This window comes from Ammospiza nelsoni, chromosome 3 (assembly GCF_027579445.1).
Source record: "Ammospiza nelsoni isolate bAmmNel1 chromosome 3, bAmmNel1.pri, whole genome shotgun sequence".
Classification (NCBI taxonomy): Eukaryota; Metazoa; Chordata; class Aves; order Passeriformes; family Passerellidae; genus Ammospiza; species Ammospiza nelsoni.
Window position 1 is genome coordinate 73,322,671 of NC_080635.1, and position 22,291 is coordinate 73,344,961.

The window sequence follows — 22,291 nt, forward strand, 5'->3', positions numbered from 1 at the left end:
TCCAGAACCAAAGTGTGACCTGCCTTGCCTGTCCTGTTTATTGAATGCAAACTTGATGTCTGGTTTCATTGCAAGTTCCCTGCCTAAGATGGATATCCTAAGGCCAAATTCAATCGACAGTCAACCTCTATACCTGTCCAGAGCCAGTATTTTCAAAAGAATGCATGTCAGTAAATTATGATGTCTGTTTCAGTTAAAATCAACATTTCTTTCCTAGTTCACTTAAAATATTATAAATACACTGCAGTGCAAGAGATACATTCATATTTCCTATACAATTTATAGCACTATGGTTCTGGTATGTGATTTTGACACTCAGAAGAATTTGGGTTAAATTTTCAGATTTTTCTGTGGTATTGGATATTTAACTTCTTTGAATACAGAAAGAAGAAATTTCAGGATTAATACCTGGCTATGTCTTCTCAGAGAATAAAAGCAGCAACCCTAAACTGCCAACTGAAATATCTGAAATGGAATCAGTATTATAAGAATTAGAGCTATGGCTCCTTCAAGGAACCACTTAGACACATTTGGAGAAGAAGTTTTCAAATCTTTATGCGACTTTTTCCTGTGAAGATTTAAAGGATATGATTCCAGCAAAGGAAAACCACAATAATTTCCTTGGTTTTTGGAACCTCTTTGTGATGAAATTGCATGAACAATACACCAGTGAAGTGCAGAGAAATTTTAATTTTGAATTTTGAGGAGTTTCAGACCTGACAAGTACAGTGTATGTACAAAGACAATGGGTTTATCGCACTGCTCATCTTTTTTTAACAAGGTCTCTTGGACACCATGTCCCAGATTCATACCCTTCTCTCTGCTTTTGTTGAGAGGCTATCTGCATATATTTCTTTAGTGGAGAGATATAGGTTTCCCTAGAGAAAAATTCAGAACACCTCATATCATCATTGCCCTCTTACCAGAATTTAATATTTCAATATGCTACAATAAAGTAATAGCATCAGGTAAACTAGCTCAGACAGCTAAAGTAGTAATTTAGTTATTTTGTTTAGCTACCTAAGATCAGATGAAACAATCCAGTCTGATGGCATTGCAAAAATGGTCATAATAATATGAAAAACTGTAATAACAACGAAGCAATATTATTTGATACTATAGAAAACTGGCATATTTCATTATTCATGTAATATAATATGGGTCATTTTCTATCAAGTCACTAAGAAACTTAGTGAAGCGATGAAAGACAAAATAATGCCATACAGAATCAATCTGCTTTGTTATTGTGTTGGTTCTTCTGGACAGACCCTAATGAATAGTCTGTAGGATCCTGATAATTTGAATAAGCACAGACTGTTATATATGTGAGTAGGCAGTTGGAGGAGGAGAGAACTTGTATGTATTCCAGAGGAGACAAGTGTCAAAATAATATAGGAAAAAAACAAAAATCCTTATGAATTAGATTCCACATCATATTATGGCAGTATTGAAAAATAATATTTAATATTAATTAAAAAATATTATGTAATTATTGAAAGATGTGCATCCTGTTGCTGGAATATGATCTCTTTGGGATCTGAGAGTGAGATAGTTGACAAAATTGGAGCACAGTCCAGAAAGATGAGGAGGGGTGAATGCCTTCAATATGAGAGAACAGCGAGAATGCATGGATCTGTACTTTGGGATGAATGATGAGGCAACTGAAAATTTAAGCTTTGGCATTAGACAGCAACCCAACATTGACAACATCATAGTGAAAGTCTATTTCTTATCATTCAGCCAGGAAGAAAAAATAAAAAGACCTTCTCTAGAAAATAGGAAGAATCTCACCTTAATGGAACCTCATCCTCCAGATTTTATCCTCTTCAAGAGCTACTGCAAGGAAAACAGAACAAAGCACATGGATCCAGGAGTTTTCTGAAGACCATTGATGATTACTATTTACACAAGGAACAAATAAGTCAATGGCAGCAGGTGCTCTGCTGGACCTAAAACAAGAAAGGAAGGGAAGGATGTGAAGGTGTGAGCAACCTTGGCTGCATGAGATGGGGTTCAGGATTCCGAGCAGAGGGAGAAATGCAAAATACAGGATCACAACCCTTGGTTTTAGGAGAGCAAATGAAGGCTGGTTCAGGCACTTTCCTGAAAGGAATATTGGTAGTAAAGTGGAGACTAGGTAAAATATTGTCCTGTACTGAATGGCACAGGGAACCCAGTAGTGTGACATAGAGAAGGTCAAATTCATCAAGGAGTTCAGTCATTACTGTTAGCATTTCCTTTAGGAACCTCAGGCCCTTGAAGATCCTGAAAGCAGATGTAACATTGGAGCATCTTTCATATAAACAGACTGAGGGAGCAGAGGATTCAGGACAATCACTGTGGACAAAGACTTGATAGTATGAGGTCAAAACGATAGCTCATTTCAGAGATTTCTGTGAACAGAATGGAATGCAATGGATACAAGTCCAAATAAAAGAAATTCTACTTAAAATAAGGGGAAAAAATTATATTTTAAGGAGGGTCAGACACTGGAAGAACCTGTCCAGAGACATTGCTCAGTGTCCATCCTTAGAGATATTCAAAATCAATCTGGATGATGCCCTGAGCTGTGGTTGACCCTGCTTTGAACTGGAGGTTTGAACTAGATGATCTCCAGAGGCATCTTCCAGCCTCAGCTGTTCTCTGACTCTTTGCAACTCTGTGAAATATGTTGCATTGTGTTAAATTGGAAGCGGTGGTAGCAGAAATTAATTAAGCTGTAGTACATATACAAACTCATGAAATCATGGAGTTATAGCCATTAATATTTCCTCCTTTATTTATAAGTGATTGAAGTCTGTATCACACCATTGCCCATCTTTTTCTATGTCTGCACTGAATGATAGGAGTAGAAGGCTTGAGGCAAGATTTTTAGAGAAAAGAGAAAAGCTAAGTCAATTGAAAGCAATTTCTGAAGGGAATAACATAAAAAAAAAAAGGAGGAGAAATATTTGAAAAAGAGGAAAAGGATTGAAGGATATTGAAGATATTATGTTTATATGGCATTCTGGCACTTTTGAATGTCCTAAAAAAGAACTACACCAACTGTAAGTGAGTGGATAAAGCAAAAATTTTAAGAAAAGACACAAAGGAAAACCAATAGAACATCAAGAGCATTTGAACTGCTAGAAGGCATTTTCCTTGTGGAAAATGTCTGAAAATCCTTAAGAGAGCTCGTGAAGATTCATTTAAATAGCTGAGCAGCTCATTTAAGCAGTCAGACAAAAGCCTCAGTTCAGCTTTACAAAATCAGGCTGCTGCTATGAGCTGGTGGCACAAAAGACAAAAGCAAAAATGTGTCATGTGTCCTGACACTGCACTTTGTCAGAAGTTTCTCACAACTGTCTTAAACTATGCACTGAAGGAAAAGCCACAAAAAACCTCATGTGCACTACGTGCTAGAGGTTAAAGAACAGATAAAGCCTAGACACAGTACTTAAAAATAATAAAATAAACATTCTTTGGGAATATACTTTTGCTCTCAAAGACTAAAGCAAGCCAGAAAACTAGAACTTCTGTTGATTCTGCAAACTGCAGAAGCCAGGTGTGCCAGGCACTGACTGCTCACAGAACATCTGACTGCAACAGAGGAAGGAAAAATATTCCCATTATTGATATCATGTGCAACATATTGCAACAATATGAAAGCATTTTACATTATTTTCAAGACTTAGCAGGCATGTCAGAACAACTGAAGATTTCCATTAAGAGGTCAAACTCTCTACTTGCTATTTTGAAGATAATTTCCATGTTTTAGTGTTACTTTGAGGTACTAGAATCTGAATAAACCCCCTTTCTGGACATATGCACTGCTTTAAAATCTCAAGGGGACTAGAAGCAGTGAGGATGGTGGTGAATAAAAAACCCAACAGGTTTCTATTCTAGCAACTGTGACTGGAGGAAGACGTATGAGAGAAAAGCTTGAGTCTAACACCTACTCCCTTTGCAGGGTTGACCTGAGAGCTAACACAGACAGCAGTGCTTCTAGGACAAAACCTTGGGAATAAATGAGCACTTCCAGTTTTCCTTAAGCATCTTCAAAAAGGCAATAAAGACAGAGGCTTAAGTGGAGGAAAATCAAAGGTTTCAATGCAAAATCATGATAGACAGTGATAATGTTTCTGAAAATGTGTGATTTAGGGAAGAGACACTGTGACTAAAAAGTGCACAAACAGCAAAACTGACACACCAAATAGTTCACAGAACCCTTCCTTATGGTACTTTACACCAGAATACAAGCTCAAAATTAACCTTTGCTTTTTTTCCCCCTTTTTGTCTTTCTTTTGCTTTTCTAGTCTTCAAAATGAAATTACATGTGTCATGTCCTTCATAGTTATTGATTATCACACAATACATATAATACTAAAAATCACAGTCCAAGAATTGAAACTAGACATTGGTATCAGTGGCCTAAACATCCTTTATGCCTCCTGTTTAGTGCCTCTAAACAAGTAATACTGGATTGTAGATATCAATGTGTAATATTGTCTTTGCCATTATGCAAAATAATGAAATAGAGCACAACACTGTAAATAGATGTGTCAAGTAAAAGATGTAATATAATAATAATATTACATAACAGAAAAAAATTACATTAGGGAAATTTCTTGTATCATTTTCATTAATTTGTTGAATTATAGCTTGTTTTTCTTTCACATTATGTTAAATTTTCCCGACACATTTGGAGATAAAGAGGTGAGTGAGGGTTCTGTCAAAAACAGAAGCTTGTGTCTGACCCTTGTAATTCCACCAAGCATTGATAGTACTTAAGTGAAAAATATCTGTTACAGGGTTTGGAAGCTTCAATTTTCTTTCTTCCTAAACCAAGTCATGACGTGGCAATAAAATATACTCTATCTGGATACTTGATGCAAGTAATGAGCCACTGAAGAAACTTCTTATGCTTGGTCAGCATTAGACATAGGCAATACTCAAGAAGAATGAGAAATATTTGATTCGTAAAAATTCTCAAACAAACAGTAATTTTCTGTATTAAATGATTAAAACTTTGGTATAAATATACAATAGATGCTTCTTTATACTTGTTGTTCTTATAGAAGTTAAAAATGTGTGAATGAGTTTTTTGAAATAGAAGAATGAAATACGTTTTCTTTTGTTCTAAAATAAGATTTTAACCTACCAAAATATGATCCTGATGAGAAAGGGGCTGCAGGGGTAGTGTGTCATTTTGTGATTGATCCAAATTTGGTTTGGTACCTTTAACAAAAGTACGCTGTGTTTGTGTTCTCTCTTACCTAGAATTTTGCTGGATATTATCAACTTTACCAGATACTTACAACCTTTTTATTCTGTATTTCAGGAGTTGACTGTACTGTTTGCATGGGCCAAATTGTTATTTTTCTTTATACTGGGGATTTAATAGAAAAATATTCACTGGAGAAAAATATGAAACATCTTGGGGCACAGAACTCAGCAAAGCATAAGAAAGATCAGCTGTCTCCCAGGGTTCTGCAGATATCTTGGTCCAAAGGAGCAAAAATAAAAAAATAAAAAAAAAAAAAAGAAAAAAAAGGAAAATAAAAGAAAAAAAAAAAGAAAGAAAATACTATAAAGGGAAGTGTCAAACTGCAGAACCAAGGGAAGAAGAAAAGTAAAGCTGATATACACCTGACCTGACTCCTGACTTCAGCTGTCTACAAAGGAAACATATATTTCTTAGCTGGTCTCCACAGGTTTGCTTTAAAAGTTGATGGAGGCTTACAAAGGTCCACATGTAGGTACTTGGTTTAGGATTAAATTAATTCCCCCACTGATTATATTGCCTAGAGATATGCTAAATACAAAGGGAATCCCAGATAGCTAGCCTGCATTTCTTCTTTGTCAGAAACTATGGGTAATGGAATGAATTCTATTTTAACTTTACAGAGAGAAAAAGATCATCTGAAGAAATGTTCTCCATGCCTTAGAGAATTCTAACCAAAGACAGGTTTACTGTGCTTAGGAGGCTGAAAACTCAGTATTTGCAGTTATGATTCATAGATTGTTAAAGCTGCATAGTTTGGGGTTTGCTGAAGAAGACAGTGAAGGTTTTCAGCAATGCTTAAAGGACCTGTAGTATCTTTTGTCCTTGAAGAAAGCTGAAGAAAGTGCAAAGCACTGCATGGGCAAAGCTCTGCAAAAGGATCTGGGGTCTGGGTCGGCTGTGACAGGAAAGGAGAGAAACTGTCTGTGACATGGACCAGTGAAAGTCTGTGCTGCAGCATATAAAGTCAGAAGAAATGCAGCAGAACACTTCTCACTGGGAGACAGGTAGAGCAGCCTAGCGAGCTTCCAAGGAGAATTATTAGAATTAATAGAAGAAGTATTTGAGAGGCATATTAAAATTGAGGGTTTCCATTAGAAACATAATGCTGACTCCTCTATACACAGTGCTGTTCACCAAAGTTTTGACTGAGAGACCGCATGCAGCTTATCTGAACAAAGAAAATTCCCTATTCATCATCCAAAGTGAAACCCAGCTCGTCCTACACTAGCCATTTGCTGTATAAGCAGCCATCCATTTTTTTCCTGATGAAATTTTATGTTCCAAGATGAAACAAACCTCTTGGCTGGTGTAATTCACTGTATTGAATGCAATCCCTGAAAAAAACCAGAGCTGACATGGATGCTTATTTTCTGTTCAAATGCCAAGGAGCAATGGGATGACTAGAGGCAATCTGCATCCTTTAGTAGAGAGACAATAAAATTAAGGCCATGCATTTGACTTCTCAGATAGGAAATGTGTATTAATTAAGGCACGTGAGAAGTCTTACCTTTTGCTAGGACCTGTAGGTAGAAGTAAAAAAGTGCAGTCTTCTATCTACATATTCCTTACAGATCAGGTTTGCCAGGCAGTACTGGTTCCTGTATAAAAAAGCCAGGAATTAAGAGGAAAGTGACTTGGTCTTGCTAATTTTTTCCTTCATTAAACAATTCACAAATAAGTTTCTGTTTGCCTCAAAGTGATGGGTGTTCAGAAGACTGCTAAAATGACTCTTTCATAGGCAGCTGGACAGCTGTAGGTCTTTTGAATGGGCTGTGCTCACTGAAAGATGACCAACCAACGTTATTATTCTTGCTAATTGATTTGCTGCCTGCCTCTAAGAACATTTCAGGTGGTAAAGTCAGTTATTTCATTTAGGAAACAGGAAATGAATATAAATTAACTGAGGAAGTATCACCTTTCATACACTGGCAACAGAAACCTGACTGCAGTAAAGTGTATTTGAAAGACATTTTCAGTGCTTAGGAAAATAAGTTTTCTAGTATTACCGCGACCTGTGTGGGTTGCAGTTGGTGAGAGAGAGACGGTGAATCTTGTATCTTGATCAGAAGGCTGAATTTATTAATATATGATATAATACATTATAATTATACTAAAAAGAATATAGAGAGAGGTTTGCAGAGCAGCTAGCTAAGCTGAGAAGAGATAGAAAAGAACCCACAACAAAGTTGTGGCCAAGGACTCAGTCCCCTGGCTTGAACTGGTGATTGGCTCTTAATTATAAACATAGAAAATGAGCCAATCAAGGTGAATCCTATTGCATTCCACAGCAGCTGATAATAATTGTTTACCTTCTCTTCGGGGGCCTCTGACTCCCGAAGACACAGAAATATGAAAGGAAGGATTTCTGTGGAGAAATGTCTGCGACATTCTATACTTACTGATGGCAGTCTACTTCAAAACTTCAAGCCTTCCAATATTGCAGATAATATTTCATGAAAATAGTATATTGCTTATTAACCAAAATAATCTAATATTTTTATTAAAATAAGAGCAATTAAAAATATACTAATTTCAGAGCTTTTATTAGACTCACTTTTATTTTTTGATCCTCTTTTTCTGCATGTATTCTTCATAAATTTGTACGTGATCTTAATTTTTTGATGTTAAGTATGCAATGGAGGAGAATTACAAAGTCATATCTGTGAATATATGTGCTGGAAATACTATCATCTATACTTTACTATCACCAGAAAAGAAAATAGCAGTAAAATAGTGTGAATTATATCATTACTCACTACCAAGAAGTGCATCTGAAACACCAGAGGTTAAGGAAATTCTTGATTCTTACACAATTTTAAAAATAAAGAAACTGTAAAAAAATTTAGCATGGGAATGTGATTGAAAGAGGGTAGGTTTATTGATTAAAAGATTCTCTGAGGAAAACAGGTAATTTAAATGGCTACTTCTGTGGATTTTTTGGGGGTTTTTGGGGTTTTTTTGTTGTTGTTTTTCTTAGCAGTAAGTAGTTGCAGCAGTCGCAATAATTTCCATTTTATAAAGCCTCAGCCCCTTCAATACTCTTGGTGATAATGAAATCTCATTGGTTGACAACATAATTTCTAAATGTGTTGTTTTCTTTATTCATCAAAGCAGGAGATAAAAGCAAATGTGTGACTGGAGAGCCCAGTCTTCCATAACACCCATCCCTACACACAACACCCTGGCATGCCCTGAAAAAAGCACAAACATCCCTTGACCTGAATAAATCACATCACTTCATAAAAAATCTGCCTTCTGCCATCTTTCCTTCATTTTCAGGTTGTCTTGTGGATAGACAGCTAAAGGGGCCAGCTGAAAGGATTCTCACCATAGTTTCTGACAGGTTTCAGAACAAAAGTGATTAACACGCTTGATCTGCACAACAGATGCTCAGAGCCATCACAGAGCAGCGCACCAAGCGACACACAAAACTGCTTTCATGAGAGATTACACGATAACACCACTTTCACACGGAGTTTTTTCATCTGGACTGATCACTGTCCTTTGCAACAGAGGCTTCTGCCTTCATGCAGCTAAAACTGCTCTGTGAAATGTGCCCGTTCCTCTACCACAGCCCCTTAAAAGTCCATCCCTCAAGAACTATTCCCTCAAGAGATAAAGGTGGTGTTTTTCTTCACGTTTCCAACACTGAACCTCTGCAGAATGCAGGTAAACTGATGTTTAAAAATCTTAGGAATATCCAGATTTCTTATGGACATCCACATGCCATGGCACAGAAAGGGAGAATTTCCTGAGCTACAGCTACAACTTTCCTTATTCACAGAGTCTAACTCATACAACTTAATATATGAAGACAAGTACTGAACCATAAGTTAATTTCTGAAGATTAGAAATTAAATTACTCATCATTACAGGGCTCTATGAATCCTCTTCTTTCTCTTTTTCTTTTCCACTATTTAAATATTTAAAATAAACATTTTAAGCTTAAAAGTATTTTAAACTGTTTTCATTCAGTTTAGACTTGATCCGCAGATAATTTTACACATCTCTGAATAACAGGAAAGTCAAATTTCACTATTGCTTATATGGACTAATCAAAAAAGGGTGAATCCACTAAGCAGTAATTTCCCATCCTAACTTATAGAGATTGCTTGCTCTAACAGCACTTGTAGAATTGATATATTTGGAGAAATTTTCTTCCTGAAAATGTAATCTCAGTGTAAGCATAACATGAAAGACAAAGGACACACTTTTTTACCTCTACATCTTGGCTAAGTAGTGAAGAGATTTCCTCCCCTTTAAAAATATTGTATTGTCAGGCTTACTAAGTTCCATCTTCAGCTGTTATATTATTGAAGTGACTAGAAATAAGTAGTCACGAGATGTCTATTTGTTTTGCCTATTTGTTTTTTGTGTGATAGGATAAAAAAAAAAAAGAGAAGTCTTCAGATTTAGGTGTTTAGGTTTTTTTTTAATTCAAAATCAGTCGAGCTATGAAAACATGATTTTTTAAATTACCATAGCCACAATATTTTCCCATCTGTACTTGAGGGTTCATTTTTCATTTTCAATGAATATGATTTTCAATTTTCATTTCATTAATATGATGCCTTGAATAGCCTCCAGTTTTTACCAGTTTTTATCCAACAGCTCTTTTCCTCCATCCTTCCCTATTTTTTTTTCTTTCTACATAGCCAAACTTCTGCAAAGAAAGCATTTCAGAAAAGTCAAGTTGTAGCATGTCACTTTTTTTTACTATGTTGGATTTTTTCTGATATATAAGGCATTTCAAAACCTTTGTAACTGATCAAGAGAAATTAACTGCTACAGAAAAGTGGTAACTGGTATCAAAAAACATAGCTTAAAAATCTCAGCTGGAAACTAAAAAATGTGAAAACAGAATGTGGATATAGTACTTAAAAACTAATCTTTAATTTAAAACAGCAGTAACATCATTTTCCTACTTAAATTATTTGGAGTGGTGGGATTTTTTTTTTTTTTTTTGTGATTTTCGGGGGTTTTATTTGTTTGGATTTTTTTTCTTGGTGGTTGGTTGATAAAAAAAAAAAATTTAAGACAACTTATTTGTTCTAAAATGCTTAATTTTCACCAGCACAATTGTAACGGGATACAGTATGGGTAAATAAAGGTGGTATAGAATGTAATCTTGCCCGCTAAAGGGTTGCAGCTGAGTTAACTACTAAGGGTTAGGATCAGGCCTGATGTTAACAGGCCGCAGCTGCAGCCAGTCAGCAGAGTGTTATAAAAGAGTGGATTGGGTGGCTGAGGGGAACTGGAGTCAGTGTCTGCTGTGAGGGCAAGGAAGAGTCAGTGCCTAGAGGAGCTGCCTGCAAGAAACATCAAGGGGGTATGAAACTCTAGCAATATGGAACCCTTGCAATGTAATGATGACACAATTTTCACCCAGATTTAGAAAATGGCCAATGAATTACGGTGGATGTGCAAATTGAAAGGGTAGTCCAGTTGTTAGTGCTCCTCTCAAAAGCAATCCCGAATGCCGCACAGTGAGTTTGAGTGCACTCTCAGCAAAGCTGAGTGGTGCAGTTGATTTGCTTGAGGGAAAGGATCTCACCCCTTGCTGGGCTCAAGGAACATGACCACTTGAACCTAGTGAAGGTCAGGGATATTAAGGAGAAGATCTGTTGCAACTGCATCAGGGCAATCTCCCATATCAGTAAAGTCTGAGAGACTGAGAGCAGCCTTGAGGAGAAGGAGGACTTGGGGGTACTGGTGAATGAAAAATTCAACATGAATCTGGAGTCTTAAACAGACTTGTGTTATACCAGATGTTACTCTGTGTGTATACACTTATGAATTCCTATTTACGATCTTTCACATCTGTTTTCAGGTGTCTGAAACAGCTACTATGAAACCCGCAAAGGGCTGAAATTTTGTTATAAATGCCACCAGTATTTGTGGTGCTGTGTAGGATTAGTTTTTGGAGGTTTTCCTACAGCAGAACTGGAAATTGATGTTCAGCTTTCAGTATTTCAGTTTAAATCATTCTTCCTTTTCAAACAAAGTATTTCCAGGATTTGAGAATTCCTCCAGACAACATAAGCAAAGTATCATGTTGGCTCAATAAGATTAGGAGGTGGACTAAGGGAGAAGTAACACAGCACAATCTCTCCTTCGTGTACAATAAATTGCTAATCACAATTGGTGTGCAGATGTGGTATAAAGCATTTGTATCACTTTCTTTCTTTCTATTCTTAAGTGACTTTGCCTCTTTTCTTGTCTTTCACTTGCACTGTGATTTCTTGCTGTAGATGTTTGATTTCCAGCAGCAAGCACTGGTCTTTGCTGTAAAGGGGTATTAAAAAGAAGCTAAGTGTGAAAAGTTTGCTATTTTGAAAATATGCCTGTGGTAAGTACTTGTAAGATGCATGTGATAGGAGTGAAAATGCAGTAAAGACATGCCCTGAGCCGTGTGTCAAAAGGACAAGTTTATCTAGGCCTGCCAGGATTTTTTAGAAGAGAAAATAATAATGAAAACATGCTTTTTCATCACATCTGCTTGATAAAAAAGCCTGCTGGGTAAGGAAAAAAAGAGGGTTGAAAGTGAATGTTGCTGCCTACTTCCAAAGAAATATAATGTAGTTTAAATAAAAGAAAATTGTAGAATTCAAAACCATTATGTATTATTCCAAAAGGCAAATGGATTAAATAAGCATTGAATAAACCCTGTCAGTGATGAGGCACAGCCCCACAGTCCCCCAGAAAAGTGAGCAGATCAGGTCTGGTCACCAGGGTTAGCCCAGTTCAGGAGTTACCAGACAAATCTGTGCTCGTGAGGGAGGGCCATGGTGACACCAGGAGCCCAGGTCAGCTGCACAAGAGAGGCATGTGGGGAGGTGCACAGCTGGCCTGAGCTGGCACTGGGACTTCCTCAGCCTGAGTGGAAACTCAGGCTGGCTGCACTGTGGAAATGGCAAAAAACAACATTTCTGTGAATTCCTGTATCTGGAATGGGCAAAAGGGAAATGGAGCTCAAAACCTGCAGTAGTCAGAAGCCTGTTTCAAAAACAGTTACACAACAATGATTTCAATCTGTTCCTAATGACTCTCAGGTCTGGTGGTCTTTGACTGCTGTACATTCAAACAGAACCAAAGGCTTACCATATTTCAGTTCTTAATGTCCTTGTGACATTTTGAGATGGTTGTAAATAAAAAGAAGAGCAGTTATGGATTATTAGCCTTTCTGTATTGTAGCAGGTATCAAAGGTTCTGCTGAAAAACATGCTGGCTGTGTCTGAACTCATGAATAAAAGGGGCCAGCCACTACTGTCTTGGTAAGACAACAGTGCCACTATTGTCAAATGACAAATAATGCTGCTATTTGTCTTATCAAGTGTCACGCCTTTGAGTTGTGTTCATTTGAGTACATTACTTAAACACATCCAGCAGAGGCTCCTGAAACAGACTGCACACAGGGACTTATTCCTGAGTCACTTTGCCCTAAGAGCTGTGGCAAAACTATCCAGATTTGGTTGAAATAGTTCAAAACTGAGCTAAAAATTACACTGTAAATGGAATGTCTAGCAGTGCTTGATGTCAAATACTGGCCCTTGTTCTTACTGATATATTTAAAGTCTTATATAAACATGTAAGAAATGTGCATATTGCCTAATGATGAATTGAAAAATTAGACTAAAGGATTAAGCATAGTGGGATGTGCTTGGGTGACAAATATTGAGATTATTAACTCACAATAGGGCCATGAAAAAACCTAGTAAAACTAAAAATTCTCTCTAAATCACTGTATCCCTCCCAGATGTACAAAACCAAGACACAATTACTAATCCAGGCCAGACACCCCATATTTTAATGTGGATGTCCTCTTAAGACTCCCTGGAAATGAATTTTTCCACTTCTGTTTTTCAGAAAGGAAAATGAAGCACAGATCATTAAAGAAGTAAAAAATGCCATATTCATATTGTTTCAATCTAAATGAAATGAGAAATTATTACTTAAATACCCTGAGGGTCAGGATCTAGGTCTTTTACCTGCTGTCACATAAAAAGTCTCTCAGAATACACTTGAGTTGAATTTTCTTTAGCTCTTAATGAACTGTCTTGATTAGAATAAAGGATCACCTTTCAGAAAGTAGGCAATGTCAAGGAAAGTCATATATTATTATATATACCTCAATATAAAGGTATATTTATTGAGCATATGAACACCTACATGCTCTCTACATTTTCATTGTTTATATGATTTTTGTGAGCACAGTGTCAGTAGTTTTTAAGGTACTAAGGGAATAGTTAAAGTTACAATAAATGGGCATTTCAAAAGCCAATTATGTTTTGAATAATCGCTCCAATCTATCTCAGCAAGATTAATTTATTGCATGCTCTGGAAAATGTCTAGCTGTTCAGCTACTGTTTCACACTTATAAGTTTGAAAGTACTGGCCCAAGGATGTAGCCCTGAGTTTTCCAAGAGAAAAATTGACTCTTATTCACAGGCCCAACTACTTAATATCACATGTAAGCACATTTTAATAGGTGCCTGAATTTATGGGAAATGCTTATGCAGAAGCTATGGAAGCCATTATTGATCTTCCTTCCATTTTCTATTAAAAACACAATTTGTTTGAACTCTTTTAGTCTTTCTGGTTTAGGATTTTTTGTTTCATTTTGATTTTAATTATCTTCATATTTTTAGCACAGCTTTGTTCTACCCATGCAGCCAGATGGGGCTCCCCAATTAAATTATATTGATATTCTTCCATCCTGCAAACAAGTATATTTACCTTGGCAGAGAAAAATAGGGGTTTTTGCTTTAAAATTTATTTTACTATATATTTTTGTGTGTATATATATTTATATAAAATATATATGTATAATATATATGTTATATATTTTTTTGTATGTTATAATCACACATATAAAATGAGGTACCATTAGAGGTACTTAGGTGCTTGCTACATGCACTGAGGGATGTTTTACCCTTTGTCATGTTCAAACAGAAGAGAGGCACCTACATCTGGTCAGTAAAGGGTTATAGCAAAACACAGAGATGAAGTCTGCCAGCAGGTCCCACTCCTATCAGGTGATGAAACATTTAGGCACATACGCAATGAGTTGTTTCTGGCATTTCCCATATCACCTTATGTTTCAAGTACAGTTGGACAAAAATCACTGGGCCAGCTTAGTGATAGATTGTCTGTTCCTCCCCTCTCACATAGGTCAGATGGCTGTGTTTTGTGGTTTGGTATGTCAGAGTGTGTAATATAAACCTAAATTAATGGTATCTGTTGCCTCTCATCTGTACTGGAGAGTCACAAAGTTCCTGAGGGGAGTGGCATTGCCCTGACTTCCCTCTGTATCCAATGGTCAAGGGCAGTGGTTTCTGGGCAATGGCACAGAATATTTGTGTCCTGGATCAGTAAAACGGGGTCTGTCCAGACCTGACTGTGACTGTTCTAAATCTGTGAGAGCAATGTGAATTCCCATGTACTTGGGGAGAAAGTACAACAACTTGTAAGTCAGTGCCTGAGGCTAGTAGTCACTTCTTGTGACTTCATTCCTTCCACCAAAATTCTAGCTCACACACAGGCACCTTTTTCCTTTTTATTTTGTAAGAAATGAGGGTGGAAGTGCTATTTTGCAGCAGATTATCAATGTTAGTATTTTGGCTGTAATTGGACAAATCTACAATTTCTCCTGGGTATTTTAAAATAATTACCAAAGGTAGGAACTGGAGATTTGTAGAGCTCAGTAAGCAGTAGTGGATTCACTTTTAAGGTCTCTTGTGACTTCATGTCTTTAAAAAGCATATTACAGATGCTAAGTTTTTATTAATGATTCCAGGCTTGGAACATTTGAAATAAGTGTAGAAATCCAAAATGTTTCATAAGAAATATTGTGTGACCTACTTTCTTGGTCCTCTCTGGTTATGAGCCAGTGAAAATAGGAAATGAAAAACTAACAAAAAAAACCTGAATTATTTAGATTACCCAGCTAAACAAAGTTAAATATTGTTCCTTTTGTTCTACCCAGAAGAATGCTTCATATTGTGTCTGAAATAATGTCTGCATGTTTATCACTCTGTGGTAGTTTGTTACACTTAAGGAGTGTCCTTTTGTGGCTGGTTCATTGAAGAGGACTCGTGGCACATGGAAACTTCTCTCAGAGAGGTGTTGTACCCCTGTGGCTTTGGGACTGCAACTCAGCTTGTGCCACTTTGCCTGCACCCTTGCCTGTGCCAGAGTTCTGCATGTTCGTGATGAGTCAGTGTATGAAATATCCATTAGAGCAAGCTTTTAGACCTTCCTTGATTCCTAAGATAGCCAGCATAAATACTTCCATAATTTATGTTTTACTTAATGAAGATGCATATCAGTAGAATATACTTATGAAAGAGCGATAGTATTTAGCAATGAAAGCAGATTTTAGCTCAAGAAAGCGTTCATTGTGAGAACAAATACTCAACTAGATGAAAGATGACAAAATTAGGTCTCAGAAAATCAGTGGCATTGTAACACAGTGTATTTGAAAACACAGGTGTAAATATATGTGTTTGAACTCCGCAGGTGTAAATATATTCATTTGAATTAAGAAAGATATTTCTATGGCACAATATTAACAGGAGTGATCAGTAGATAAGAGAAAGGAGAATAAGTCCATGATTTATTTGACTGAGACATCTGATTGAAAACATATATACATATAAATGGCACATGTATATATTTTTATATATTTTAATAGAAATGCATTAGCTCAAAATTCATCATTAAATTTCAGTATTTCTGGGGGGTTCATGCACTTTTGAATGAGTTTTGGCTGAGGGTCTACTTGAACTCATGAATGAAAGAAGGGCCACAAGGGTGAGGCAGGAATTGTCAGGTACCAGTCCCTTGTTCCCATGTCCAGAAAACTTATATTTCTATTTAGTGTGGTTTCTGTCATGCAAGGTCTCTGGGGAGTTTCTAGATCACACAGATAAAACTCTTTCATTATCTTTTTTACTACATTGAAATATTAAGATTACCCCCATCACCACCTCCTGGTATAGGTCTTACAAAATAGTTTGGAACAGAAATGCTGCTCAGACATTTGGTGTCAGATGCACTCAAAACTGTTTTTAGAAGATGTCTTCATACTTCTTCCCTTTTTGGTCTGTGTATAAGGAAAATAATAAGAGGAAAACTGTAATACACCATAACTGAGTTTTCTTTTTCCTCTCTGCTGCTGTGAAGGACAAACCAATAAAATTCTTCCTTTCTTAAACACTGAGTGGTTTGAATAAAAATTCATTTCAACTGGTTTGGGGTTTTTTGTTTGTTTGTTTGTTTTTAGCATTTATCAAATCATATTGGTGCAATTTAAGAAATTGAAGAGAACAAGAAGCCAATCAGACCCTGAGCCAGGGAATAAAAACCTGGATTCCATTTCTGTGTCTTTGCCTTCCTAAGGGACCTCAGAGGTGGTTCTGCATCTAGGTAGTCCCACTGAACACTAAATACATGCACCTTAGGAAAAGAATCAAATTAAGTGGCAAATTAGGAGCTTAAATGTGGTTAGTATAATAATATGGCATCCTTTGATGGAAGCTGAAGAGGATGGAAGTATTGTTATAAGATTTATTTGTGGGCTGGAAAAAGCATTTTTCAGAAGCTAAATTTCTAAATAAACATCTTTTTTCTCAATTAATGACTTAACTCAGATTCTTGAGTTCCTACTATACAAAAGTGGGGATATCTTATGTTTGGCCTATGAAAATTTTCTCTGGGTTAAAGTGCTAGCAGAAGTGTATGGTAACCTCATGCCAGGGAAAGTTTGCTAGGCAAATGTGTAGAAACTTTTGATTAACCACTGAAGCCATGTCCTGAAAGAGAAACTGAATTATCCATGGTATTCATAAGGAGGACAAGATGTTTTCCAGGTAGATGAATCTTAACAGAGACAAGTTAATGGATCCAAGGGTAAGTAGAAGAAATGTAATTACTTTTTATATGCAGGAGATAACACAAAGTGATCTAATTAGCTTATTTATTCCTATTTCACCTTCCTAATTCTGCAACAAGGGATGTAGGTAATGCAAAGGAGACTTGAGCCAAAATGAAAATGTTAAACTACATTGCAGATTGTTTTTCTTGAAGAGAAAGAAAATTCCTAACACACTTTTACCAATAAACTTCCAAGAATGATCAAAATAGACGTGAAAATTTTGAAAGGCAATATATATCTGTGATTGGATTGACTATTACTCTTAATAAATACAACATATATATTTTTTCTTTAAATCTATTATGATAAATACAATCACTGAGGCACTTTTATTTAAAAAAATTATCCTTTTCTAAAAATATTCATTGAGGCATTACTCTAAGTTTATTTAGATCTGAACAAACCACCCATTTGTCCCATAACCACATTGATAATAAGACAAAAATTTTCTTTCTTTCTAAAAAAAATTTTTATATATATAGCTATATAAAGGAAACAACCAGGAGCAACCTTTGACTCAGCTATGCTGTGCATACATCTTTGCTTTTGTTTGTTTTAGAGTACTCATAGGAAATCAATAGGAATTTAAGATTCTAAATAGAAGCTAAAAGCCCAGATAATTTCTTGACTCTCGGCCAAAAAGGTTAAATGGCTTGTCAAAGATTGGCAGGAGATTCAGGGTCTAGATCCAGAATTTCTGATACCTTTCACTTTACTGCACATATAAGGCCATCAGTTTCCAGATGTTTTCTCCTGTGATGCTTGTCACACCTAACACAACAAAGCTGTGTTTCAGTCCTTTACTGCACTTCACACTGAGGTGAGTTGTGTGCACTTCGGGGTAGGATTTGCTCTGGCACTAGTAGCAGCCTCGCTTATTTATGGTTGCTGTCAAAACAGCTTGCTCCTAATAATTGCTTGATCATCCTTAGGAAAAGGCTAACAAAACCTCAACTGCACATCTCTCAGAAGTGTATGAAAATAATTTAAATAAATTGTTCTGATAGGGTGAACTTAGGAGAAGGTTATAGAGTGAGAGACAGATCAGTCCCCAGAGATGTTTTTTTCAGATAATTCCATGGCAGTGGACATCAGTGAAATGCCTGCCAAGGCAAATCAGCTGCAACATTTGAACAGCGTCATATAAAATAAAAGTGACTTTCACTAAGGCCACATCACAGCTGGATACCAAAGGTACTGAATTTAGCAGGATGTTGTCCATGTGATAGCAACTAATTCTGTTACAATTTATTAATTTTAATTTATGTAGCATTCTTTCACAGAATTCCCATTTTTAGGTGGGTCTTTAGATACCCGTGTAATGACAGTCCGTGACCAAAAAGCTTAAAATCTATGTAGGGAAAAGAGTCAAGGTTGACGGAAAAAGAGAATCAAGTTTTAGGCTCTGTGTCTGCTTCCTCTCATGCCTCTTGTAGCATTCCTGCTCCACATCTCTGAGTTCACCTCTGCAAGGCTTCACCAGCTCTCTCAGGAAGCCCATGGCCCAGCTGGGATCTGAAATGTGCTTCACAGTTTTTTGTCCTTTTTTATTGTTTGCACTTGTGTAAAGCACTGACCAACAGAACACCAAATGTAGGGAATTGATGCCCCATGCAGCTAAAAGGATGTGTGTGACATTAAAGGAAGTGAAACCAGACCTTGGTCCCTATTGGGACACTTGGCCCCCAAGACTATGGGTATTCAAAGTGCCCCTCCACACAAACACCTAGTGGGTTTTGAGTGCAAAGGAAAGAAGGGACAAGCTGGTGCATTTTTGGTTGCTCACAGTAACTCACACGTCTGTAGATTTTTTGCCAAAACGTTTGAAGGCATGTTTTTTAACCAAGGCAGTATCTGTGAAAGATTGTTTTGATTGTTGACTTTGAGTTATTTATGCACTGCAGAGTCATACTCTTAAGTCAGAACATTTTAGTTTTAAGCTCTGATTAGGTTACTGAAACTTTCAATAAAGATGGAAAATGTATAAATAATGCATATCATTCTACCTGTTATGAGATCACAGATAAACACTGTTTTGTCTTGAAACACAAGAAAGTTTTGGTCTTCAGACACTTCTTCACAAATGTTCTGTGATTAGTCAAATACTTTTGGACAACCCTGGCTCCCAAATTTCAGATATATGCTCATAAAGCAGCTTATTTTATTGTAATAGATTCCTCTTTTGCTTAACCTCTAATATTCCTACTACTAGGGACAAGAAGCGATTGAGAAAATCTCAAGATGAGAATTGAAACTATTAGCAGGAGCTTGGATTATGTGTAAGTTTGAAGCTGGAATTCTCAAGATATTCATTATCAGCTGGTCTCAAGGATTTATTTTCAGCATGTTTACATTCATTGCATGTACAGCTTTAAAGTGTTCATGTTTGTGTCCATACTGTCTGACAAAGGGCATATTACATGTATAAGGAGGAACATGTGTTATCTGTCTACTATCAGACAGATCTCTTTTTTCTTACTCTTAACTTTGTCCTTAACAAATAAAAATACTTGTTAATTTTAGTTTTAAAAAAACCAAACAACCTTAATATTTGAAACCCATCACAGTGTAAATAAACATCTAATAGGGTTTCTATTCTCTGATTTCATAGTTACAGTGGTAGTAAAAATACTGAGAGGTGAGACATGCTGGTGTTGTCTATATAAAAATGGGTTTCTGATTTGACCATGAGAAACAACATGATTTCACATTTTTTGTTATAAACTATTCAAGGATTTTTTTTTCCAGATGTAAAAAGTTTTTTTCCTCTGTGCAAAAACTAAAGCAAGCTGCTTATTAATGCTGACAGCTTAATCATAGTTGTTGGCCCACCTGTCTTGTTTAAGAAATGGCAGTATACTTTATTTATTCAGCCTCCACTGGAGTAAGTACCGGGAAAGAGGTGATCAAACCAAATGAAAAAAAATTGTAATAATAATAGTAATAAAACTAACTTTTTAAATTATATGATTATTTTCTGCTGAAAAAGCAACATTTGAAGTAGAGACTTTTTCTGAAAACACTTCTAGTATGTAGTTTCTTGGGTTTATTGCTCTAAAAACAAAAGAGCTAATATTCTGAGTTGTTTTTTTGTCAGTGTGAAATGTTCTCTTTCATCTCTGAACTGCTGTAATTGTCAACTGTGTTACTTAGTAGGCCCCACACATTGTTGAATTTCCATTTATCTTAGTACATGAGTAACACATTTTCTTCCTTTTCACTTTGCTTATTGTCTATTTTGGCCCTGTTCAGGGTAATATTCAAGCTCATGGAGTTCCACTGGGATCCATGCCTGAGCTTAAATGCTTCACGGCATCATGGTGCTTTCCAGAATTAGCGTCTTTCTTCTCTGCCAATAAACTATCTTAAGGTAATGCACAGTGGATTGGAGAAAGGACAGATAGAAGTGGAAGGGAAAGTGATCTCTCTGCCTGTCCAAGCATGTCCAGCATGTGGGAATGGCCATGGGGAGAAAGGCAATACAAAAATGTTGTGCTGCGAGTCAATGGGAAGCCTGAGTGTAGAAGTTGAACAAGACAGCCGCAGATCAGATCAAGATTTCTGGTTAGTTGTGTGTTTGAAAAGACTATGGCTAGGATTGATAAAAATAAAATATTTAGTTTTAATGCTAGGAAAAGGAAATAGCAACATCAGTGTTTTAAACCTCTGTGGGCAGATTCTTATTTGACAGACACAGGAATCAATTTCTTTAAGTCATGGCAGTCCATCACAAAACTCAGAGCTCATTTTATGTAAAAAAAAGTTATTGAAATGAAATTATTGTAAGACAGATGTCTGCAGAAAAGATTTTCATCAGAAATAGCTATATGAAGAGAATGCCATGAAATTTTTGTTCAGATGTACAGAAAGAAGTGTTTTTCTTTTAAGTGTTCCCTGAGTTTTTCACCTTTCCTGACTGCAGGTTTTCCCCAATAAAAGGTAAGAAAGGAAAGAAAAAGGACCTCCATGTTCAAACTGATCTATATAGAAAGATCCTATTTTTTTTTTCATAATATAGCTCAGAAACATCCTAACATTTATTTCAAAATAATGAGAAAAATAGCTAAGATGTAAATCCTGCAGGATTTCCAAAAATAAAATAAAAAAATTAATCCACCTAAAATTTACATTAAATAAAAATAGAATATTTCAAGATAACATCAAAGTCACATTAAAATTGCATGGAATATGTGGAAATGTTTAATTTTTTCAAAATCAAAATTGTTATTTTTTCTTGGTTATATGAAAATTGACATGTATCATGGCATTTTAGTGTTTTTCATACAGTAAATTTCCTATTTTAATTGAAAAAAGATGAAGAAAACAAATCTTACATTGTTTGAATCTTTTATTCAATTTTAGTTTTTCATTTGACAGAAAATTTTAAAATATCTTAAATATCTTCCTTTTTCCTTTTCATAGCACAATAAATAAATATTTTAGTTTTTGCCAAAATCAGTAATTTTTTTCTTATAAGTGAGTTATTTAGAGGCTCAAGCAGAGGATGTGATAATGTACCAGTTTAAATCTCTCATATTTTTATTACTCCTTCAGAGTGTACCAGAAGTACCTTCCAGTGCATGGAACAGGCTGCTGCAAAATTTGCATTTAGTAAGTTTTGTGAGCCAAGGTTTACATAAATCATAGAGAAGTCAGATTTGTTTCCAAATGACACAATGCCCCAGGACTTTCAAAAACTCATCTGCATTTTTTGAAGTGAGGAACAAAGATGAATCTAAAATTGAAAGGAAAGCTGAAGAGTTAATTCATCCTAAAAGAAATTGTTTAACAGGTTTTATGAAGCTCATGTGAATTGAAATTGCTAAAATTTAGTTCCTGGTTCCATGTGCTTATCTGCAGAGCTCATTGCCCCCAGAATGTTCAAGGAAGTGTAACTCCATGACTAAATGGTTGTTTAGTGAAGGAGTTTAATAAGAAGCAACAGCAGATCCATTTCTTGAGGAAGAAATACATGGTAATTTATGGGATGGTTTAATAACTTTTCAAGTTCACTTTCAATGTTATTTTCAGTGCTGTTATTTCCGTCTGCTTTGGTTTCAGATCTGTTTTTACAAGTGTACTGGACTCTG